Source organism: Fragaria vesca, linkage group LG7, assembly GCF_000184155.1.
Source record: "Fragaria vesca subsp. vesca linkage group LG7, FraVesHawaii_1.0, whole genome shotgun sequence".
Lineage (NCBI taxonomy): Eukaryota > Viridiplantae > Streptophyta > Magnoliopsida > Rosales > Rosaceae > Fragaria > Fragaria vesca.
The window spans coordinates 1,832,299-1,842,310 of NC_020497.1; positions in this window are offsets into that span (position 1 = coordinate 1,832,299).

The window sequence follows — 10,012 nt, forward strand, 5'->3', positions numbered from 1 at the left end:
ACTACTACTACTACTACTTACTTTACTTTTACTTTACTTACTACTCTCTCTCTCTCTCTCTCTCTCTCTCTCTCTCTCTCTCTCTCTCACTCACAAAAACACACTGGAAAACACAACAACCCTGCTCAGTAGCTACGAAGTCACTTACCACCGCTTAACACCTCTGAAGTCGACCTAGGTCATCGGAAGATAGAAGTAGAGGACGCCAGAAAGCCTCATCGGCATCCACCGCAGCAGCTCGCTGGAAAACTCAAAATCGACAGTAAAGGGGTTATTAAGATTTGTAAAAATTCGAGGGATTAAGGGCACTAGGGTTCAGAGAATGAAGGGAAAAGTTTGAATTTGCCAGTTCCAGGCCAAGTCGTCACTAGAGACGGTGAAAATAGATGAACACAATCAGAGCTTCTCACCGTCAATTTGTCTTTGAATCAGTATGTGGGATTCACGGGCTGGGTTATGTAGAGGGGAAAGAGAGAAGAAATTTGGTGGTGATTTTATGGAATGGTGGCCGAAGTCGGCTGGGCGGCGTCTAAGAAGACGGCCGGGGACGGAGAGCCTCAGCTCTCGTCGTACGCGAGAGAGGAGTGCTTGACCCGACTTGGGTCAGTTGACCTTGGTTGGGTTTTCAAAGAAGGAATCAATGGTCAAGATTAAAAGAGTACGAGATCAACGGTCATGATCTAAAAATGCTATTTTCTAATTTTTTGAAAAATAAATTATTTTACTGAAACTTCGATGTTGCCTTGTGTATATATGATTTATGGTGTATGACGATCGACCAATAGTCAGCTCTAGTGTATACGTGATATATGATAATCAAGCACTAGTCACCTCTAGTGTATATTGGGTTTATGATGATCAAGTACAAAAAGGTCTACTGCGGCCTGTTTACGAAGACTAATCTACCTATATTGTTTACATGGTGTATAATACGTTCGATTCTTGACTCATGATACGCGTAGAACAAACTCGATAGTGTCCAGAATTCATAGAAACTTGAAGAATTCTTGAGAGGTCTACCTGTTTACGAAGCCTAGTTTGCTTATTTCCGAGTAACGGTCTACTTGTTTTGTGAGACAAAAAGGTCTACCTGTTTACGAAGACTAGCCTACCTGTTTTGTTTACATACTACAATTCTTGATTTGGGCTACTTGCAAGGAGAAATATATTCAGCCTATAAAACTGAGCATTTCTGGAATGTTATAGTCTTTAATTTGCTTATTTGGTATGTTGGTGTTGAAACGAGATTGAATAATGGTGTTGGAGCACTATACTGGGTATTCTCATGAAGTTTTTTTTTCCTTTTTTGAAAGTTTGCCACACTTCTACACGCGCGAAAGCTGTCATATATAACCCTAAAACCTCATATATAAACCAAACAACTTTTTGCCGCTTGCCCTTCACGCGTACAGAAGGACTTTCTTCGTGCCTGCTAAATGTTTGGTTTTTATGCCACTCTCTATAATCCTCAGTTGATAATGTGTCTCAACCTTAGACTTACTAATTCATTATACATTTACATTGACATGCAGATAATTTGAATCACAAATTGATAACCAAAGTCATCTTTCTTGCTAACTTTTACATATTCATTGTACATGTAAACAAACAAATAATTCAATCACACACAGCTAGAGAATGAAACCTTTACAAATCTGATAGTTTTAACCTTTAAATAGCCATCTTTCTTCCTATACAACAACACAACTGCTATGGAATGCAACTTTACAAATCAGATTGTAGGGAAACAGAAATGTAGTTTACCAAAAAAAAAAATTCTATACACAATCAAACGAAAGAAGCCAGGTATCTTGAAAATAAGACAATGATGATAAAAATTTAAAAAATACCAAGTTTTAATTAACATGAAAGGGACTCATCTATCTTTTAGAGCAAAGCTTGATTTCAAGCTATCAAATTTCAGATTACAGAATTCTCACTATGTAATACCTCAAAAATTTGATATTAGTTTCTAATATTATTTGGGATTTTTTTGAGTTAGAAGTTTGTGTGTTTTGAGGTTCGAAGGAAGAGCGGAGGTGTTCGAGAGATTTCTTTGTTGGAAAATGCTTTATTTTAAAGGGTCAAGAGTTGAATTTTTAATCTGTTAGGTTTCTCGAGAAACTTCCTTCATGAAAGTTGTAGAGCATGACGATACGAGTTCGTAGACATATGGCACGCGTAAAACGGACTTCGTATGAGGAAGTTATGGTCAGAGGAAGTTAGTTTCCAGGTTTGGAAAGTGTATAAGTAGAAAAATGTGTGTGGGTTATTTTGGAAACCCTAAAATCAGAAACCACACTTTCTCTCTCCTCTCTCCCGAGCTCCCGCGTGCCCTCTCTTCTCCGGCTCGGTTCTCATCCATCCGGCAACCAAATTGGACGCTGTCGGTCCCATTCGGTTCGCAAGGATCCCCGGCCCTCTCCATTTCTGGAGCAGTGCCGCCTGGACGCCGCCACGAAGCGGCGGAGCTGTTGCTGTTCCGTAGAAAAGTTGGCGATTTCGATGGCGATTCCGACCAGTTTTAGGTGAGTCTTGCTCTCCTCTCTCTTATAGAGATGTTTATACCTCTTTGGTGACCTGAAAATCAAGTTTGGGCGCCGGATTTGCAGGTTTGGTTTTTGAATTCGGGTTGGTGTTTCGAGGCTTTTTCCGGCCGATTTCGGCCGAACTGGTTGAAGCTCCAGGTATTAAAGTTGCTCACCATGCTTCAATCTACAAGTTTGATGTTTTGAGTTTACCCAAATTTTGAAGTTTTGGGGTGGCGCGTGGGGCCCACTCTTCGCTGCCTGTGGCGGCGCATGCATGGTAGCGCATCCGGTAGGGTTCCTAGCTCTAGGTTTCGATGGTTAGGTAGCTCTTGCTGTTGTGAGCTTGTTGAGATATGGAAATTCTATGTTTGGTGTAAGGTTTGCATGTTAGGACATTAAGTTTAAGCTTAGGCTTGTGTGAGGTTTGAGTTTAAGTTTTGAGGATTGGAGGCAGCCTTATTTAGTCGTTAAGTTCGACGACCTTGGAAGGTTGTCCTATTTTGGGCTAAGGTTAGTTTGAGGGTGTTTTGTTATCCTTTAATCTGAAGGTGCTAAGGCTATCAATTGTGTTAATTAGGTAGCTTGTAGAATTGATTTGAGCTTGGCTCTTGAGTTTATTGTGAAGACGCAGCGGGAATATTTAGGTGAGTAAATCTCACCAAGGTTCATATTTAGACCAATTATTATGATGATTGATTTTGATGATGAGAATGATGATGATGATAATGATTATGATGATTGATTTTTGATAATGATTTTGATGATGATTATGATGATTATAATTTTAAAAAAATATTATTATGTTTTTGTTTGTTTAAAATATATGAGCTTGATCGCCAACGGTTCTTAGGTAAGATAAAACAAGTTTTGTTTTTATTTATATGATTATTTTTAAGGTTCATGTGATCATAATGTTTTTGGTTATTGATAGATGATTCTTGTGGGGATATCCAGGTTTGTTCATATAAATATATCTATGTAGAATGATATAAATTTTATGATGTGCATGCTCATCATGTTGATTGATGATAATTTTATTATATTGTGATTTGTGGTTTAGATAGTCAAACCGGGTTCCAAGCCTTTAATCGGGTGATTGGTTACGGTTATGATGATTCTACCCTTATGTGAAATGTTGTGTAGATAGTCAAACCGGGTTCCAAGCCTTTAATCGGGTGATTGGTTACGGTTATGATGCTATTATTATTTTGTGATTTGATATTGGACAGTCAAACTGGGTTCCAAGCCTTTGGCCGGGTGATTGGTTACAGTTAAGAATAGAGCTCTAGTCCGTCTGTTGGTGTAGGTAATGGGAGGTACCTTAAGGTATCTGGGACCCATGGGTATACATAAATTGTTGTTGTAGGTTATGAGAGGTATTTATTAATATCTGAGACTCATGGGTACATGTGTTTGTTGTAGGTCATGGGAGATATCTTATTAGTATCTGGGACTCATGGGTACATGTATATTGTAAAAGTATTGGTTATGTGATTTTATCATTGTTCTTAATTGTTCTTAATTGTTGTCATTTAAATTTCTTCTTTTGAGTATCTTCTGAACTATGCTTAATGTAGGAGATTCTTTAATTTTATTTGTGTGATTTTTAGTGAAATTCCTGAACTATCATTTTTGCAGGATTTACTTATGATTTTGATTGTTTGTGAATTGTTGTGTTTTCTTATTTACTCTCTTTTGAATTTTATTGTTTTGAGGCGATTCCTGAACTAAGTTCTAAAGCAGAAATTACCAGTCTTATTTTATATGATGTAAGGTTGAGATTATTTTTTAGAGTTACTCATACAAGCTTTTTAGCTTACCGGGTTTGTTGTTTACAACCCAGTGCACCAATTCATGGTGTAGGGATTAGACCTACAGGTGATGATCAACATGGTTGAGGCGGAGGCATAGTGGCAGGATTTTAGTTTTTGTGCACTTTATTTTATTTTATTATGACAGTTTGTTTTTAAGCTCATGTGAGCGTTCTTATTTTACTAGACTTTTGAAGTTAATGTAAATAAGAAGATGTAATGTTTAACTCAGTCGATTAGTTTTGTTGACAATTACATTTCTAGCATTTAAGTTTCGTTGGTATTTGTTGAGCAGGTTTTGGAGTCTTATTTGTGAGTTATATCATGCCCAAATTTTTGAAAATTTATCCTTCGAAAATTGGGGTGTGACACACTACGCCCTGAATTACAATTCTTTCAGTTTTAACTATAATTGCAAATCTGAGCAATCATATTAGCATTTCTAACAATTTTGACCACAATTCCCATACATGCCAATCCAAATTAATAAACTGAGAATACAACAAACTGGAATTATGAATTCAAGTCATATGGCTACCAATTTCACTTCAGGGCATACTAATCGAGGTGGGAGTTTCCTTTACAAAAAGCATCAACAATATCTAGCTGTCTTGCATCAATACACCAAAAGGATATCTGAAGGTTTCAGAGGCAAACATGGGTAAAATATACACACATATATCATGCATTATTAGCAACGTGCTTTTCATGGTAAATGACAACAGATACTCAGCAATACTACAACCAAAACTGAACAGTGGAAAAACCATACACCCTCGCCCAACAATTAAATTAATTCTTTCATGAATTCCTGTGAACAGAAATTACTTTCAAAGTACAAAGAGAATTTTTAAATAATTACAACTACAGAACTAACTGAGTTTTGAATTTCGTTTTATGATTTGGTGGAAAAAATCCTAACTGATTATTTTGGGAATTTTGATCTAACACACACATATATATACATCAAGTGTAAAAAAACCCAGACATCAACATTCAAGTTCAGAGGCAATACCTTGCACAATCAGCCCGAAGTTTTAAACCAACTAAATCAACCAAGTGAAGTTTTAATTTCACTTGTCAATTGAACTTCCTTTTGTGGTGCAGCAAAACAATTCTTTTGGCATGCTCATCTCTACTACTGATTGGTCTGCTTCTAACAGAGATGATACTATGCTTAGAAGTTAGAAGTAACAACCATGGTATGCTCTTATGGTTGAAGCTACAAACTATTAGTTGTAGATGTGGCCTGGTTATGATAGCAACGATGAGTGGTTGGTAGTTTTACTTCTTAATGGGGAGAGACTTGACACGGATAGGTTGTTATCATGCACTTACTGGATGATGAATCATCAAATTAATGTTAATTCCATATATTTCCAAGGTTTCATAAGAATGCAATGCATCTTGGTTTACTTGGTGAATCTCAAGTTGACAACATAACAAATGGATAAGAATTACAAAACAACAATGAAAGACTCGTATCGGAAATGCAAAGGAGAAATATAAAAAGAAAACCTGAATGAAACAAAATCGACTCTATATGAACAAAAGAAGACTACAAACAACCCGGAAACCCAAAGAAACAAATATGCAATTATTATCAATCAATTTCAAATAGCCCAAAGAACTGCAATGCTGAAGACGGAGATAGAACACACTATGCAATTTTATAATCACAACCATGAAAACATTGTCATGTAATACACAGCCGATTAAAATTTCCATTTCTGCAACTACGTATTCTTATGATTCCCAACAAAAGCAAAGCATATGGGTTTAGTTGGTGAATCACAACACAACAGATGGAGAAGAATCACAAAACAACAACGAAACTAACGGATAACAACAGTCTGCGAGAGAGAACAAGATGAAGAGCTAGCCAGCATATATACTTTGACCCAGCAAACCTGACTAAACGGAGCATCACGACGTTGATTACCTCAACCCCCCACATTCACCTCTTGCTTCCATATGTTTTTAACTCTTGCACTAGTATCAAACTATCAATCATAAACCATCATTTACCCACATCAAGTTCCATCGAATGTGGATTATTAGACTTGTTAAATAATGATTATTCTGTTACGGTGTTCAGTTTTCTATATTAGCGTATCAAACCACTCAACTTGAAAATGTATTACACAGCATATAAGTGTATAACACATGCTCTGATTAGATACTCTTTCGTCAATTCTTCCAGTTAAATTGTTGACGTGGACGAAATGAAAATTTGAATAAAAAATCGTGACTTTAAAGACCATTCAGATTAAAATAAAACTATAAAAACTAAATAGATGTCGACTTTAAACCATAAAGACTATACAGTATTTTACCTATAAATTTACATTGTTGTTGGTCATAGTGATAGATGTTTTTGGTAAGAAAACGCATAGGGTGAAACCGCGAAACTTAGCAGAGCCTACCAATCAAGCCGCCAACCAATCTGAAGAAGCTTTCCTATAATGTGAAGAAAGTATGAAACATGTGGAAGGATAGCAGAGGAAGTGAAGAACACGTACAACACCAGCAAATTCATCTTTTTAGTTTAGTCAATTTGCGATTATTGAAACTAGTAAACGTCAAGGTCTTTGTGGAATATTATGGACGCATAATTTGTTCTGCCCTTTTTACCATCCCAAATCTATTATTCGATCCGAAGAAATGCTTGTTTGACATGTTCATTGACTCAAACCCGTTGCCGGACTTCACTCAGTAGATAGAAGAAATAAAGATATGGAAAACAAAACAGGAATTCTCTACAGGAAAACACTCATCTAACTTACATAAATCATTAAAGATCACTTGTGTAAAAATTAATTGTAAACAAAACTGTTTACTCATTCGGTTGCATCTACCAAATGAATAGTTGTCACAGTTAACATTGAGACACAGTTAGAGCATTTGCTATTTGGCTAATCTCATCTCCAATGGAGATGTCAAATTTAAATATTTACCATGCATTACACAATGTTAATAAGAGAAAAAATTGATAGAGAGAGTAAAAACAAATTTGACATTGCCATTCACCAATGTCAAATTTGACATTACCTATTTGGTTGGAGGCCATTGACAATGTCAAAATATAGTTGTTGTGCTGAAATGTAAAAATTGCATATTCAGTTGGAGATGCTCTTATACTTCAGATTACTTTCTCTCATATCTCTATCGTATCATATTCTCCTACGCAATAAATAATATATGGAAAGGAAAATTATATATGGAAAGGACAATGATACTGTCCTGTTGATTGTGAGTTCTGTAACCAGAATTGATTTTTGCTCAGGACCGAAACTGATAATGTTAATTTGCATCGTTTATAGAAAAGGGAAGATACAAAGAAACTAAAACGCCTAGTGCTCCGGTTCCAAGCCCGGCCTTATTTGACTACATATTTTCACTTGACGATGATCTCTCTCACAGAATTTGAAATCAATTTCAGATCATTCTTTAGGGATGGCTCTTATTCTTACCACAAGGACAAGTTAAATTAAAACAAGGGGTTGGGGTCGGAGGTGGTATAGGTATTGATGGAGAGCTCGTAGGCGTTCCTTTTGGTTTTTTTGGTCGAGCCGTGCCTTGCTTATACTTGTCGCCAACCAGTGGCTTATAAGTTATTCCTCGACTTGCTTTCCTCGCCTGAATGATCTTCAATTGCCGGTGTACCTCTCTATTCTTCTGTTCTGCGGTGTTGACAATATGAAATTAGTTATAGTTCAAGGCCAAAAATTTGAACATGCTAGAATATTGCTAGCTAATCAAAATGTGTATACCAATTACTATATGAGACAGAGACTAACTGCTTTCTGAAACTCTGGACATCTCTATTGTGGATGAGAATGATAGTATGATGAATATTAAAAGGACCAAGAACGTAAAGTAGTAGTCTTTCTGAACCATTGTTTCATATGCATATGATTACTGGCTACCTGCTTGCTAATATATATACTACTTGATGCGAAGAACATGTACCACCCAGCAAACTTAACTTTTTTCTATCAATTTGCGATAACTGAGACCAGTAAAAGTCAAGGTCTTTGTGGAATATCATACACGCGCATAAGTCCATAATGCAAACGAAACTTGTTCTGACGTTTCACCATCCATATATCCGAAGAAATGCTCCAAAGGCCCAGGATCTCTATCGAATCTAGACTCGAAATTAACCAAGACGACTCCACCCATTGCAAATCATTAGAACTTGGCTTTACACAGAAGTTGGGAAAATTCTGCTATACCTGAGGGTATGCTCACCCCTTGCTGGACCCCCACTGCTGAAATCCCTTCTCCTTTAGGTACGTTATACGTTCGGTATAGCAGACAAACCCTATATTAGACTTATATTGGACTTGTTTGGAAAAAATGAGCGCAAAAGTTGGACTCGTTCATGCACATTTTCCACTAATGAAACAAAATATCAACTTCCCGTTTACTCTTTCCACAGACTGCCCATTCACTCCTCATCTATTTGTCTGTGAAGATGAGCGTGCCATCTGATACTTATATATCAGATGGGCATTGGTACACAGCTATAGCCATCCGATACTTGTATCAGTACTTGTTAGGTTCTGAACAAGGGTTCCACTTGTGTGCCTTAATGTATGCATACCTAACCAGTTTTGACTTGCTACAGCAGGTTACAACAAACTAACGCCGTTAACTCTCCGTTAAGTCTCTCTATATCAACAGTTTTCATTAGAAATATATACCATTCAGATGAGCTAAATCACACAAAAGTAGACTTTCTGGAAAAATTGAACCCCCTTATGAGGTAAAAGTTCCAAAGACTACAACTATCATAAGAAACAGCTACTGTTATCATGAAAAATATCACAGAAAATGTTGCAAGTCAACATTTAATATAAAACACATATACTATTTTCATGAAAAATGTCTCGCATTTACATAAGGTAAATCACAGAAAAATAGACTTTCTGGAAATCAAAATGGTTCTTGAGATTGAACCAACCTTAGGTAAAAGTTATCTACATTTAACATAAGACACAACTACTGTTTTCATGAGAAATATCTACCATTTAGATGAGCTAAATCACAGAAAAATAGACTTTCTGAAAATCAAAATGGTTCTTGAGATTGAATCAACTGAAGATAAAAGTTGCAAAGTCTATACTTAACATAAGACACGTACATACACTACCAGAAGAAAAACTTTAACCGACGAAAATAAAAAAACCAGGCCGACGAATTTTTTTTTCGTCGGCTAAAGTGGACTTTAGCCGATGAATTTTTTTTCGTCAGCTAATTTAAAATTTTCGTCGGCTATGGTCAACTTTAGCCGACGAAATTAATATTTCGTCGGCTGAATAATTTTTTTCGTCGGCTATAGTCTGTGAACTTTAGCCGACGAAATTTTTAAAAGTTTAGCCGACGAAAAAATATAATTTTGTCGGCTAAAGTGCCTTATATTTGCAGATCTAGACAACTCCTCTGAGAAAAAAAACTTATACATAGAACCTTCAAACGCAAAAAAGTCGTGAAATAAGATATGACCAGAATGGTGAAATACGTCTACGGTTGAAAAATCACAGTATTCCGGTAAAGTCTCGGTGCCGATAGTTGACTTACCCTTATTATTCACTATGCTGCAGATTTGGCGTTTGGTGTCTGATTGACTATTGTGATACCTTTCCGGAAGCGTAACGGCGCTAC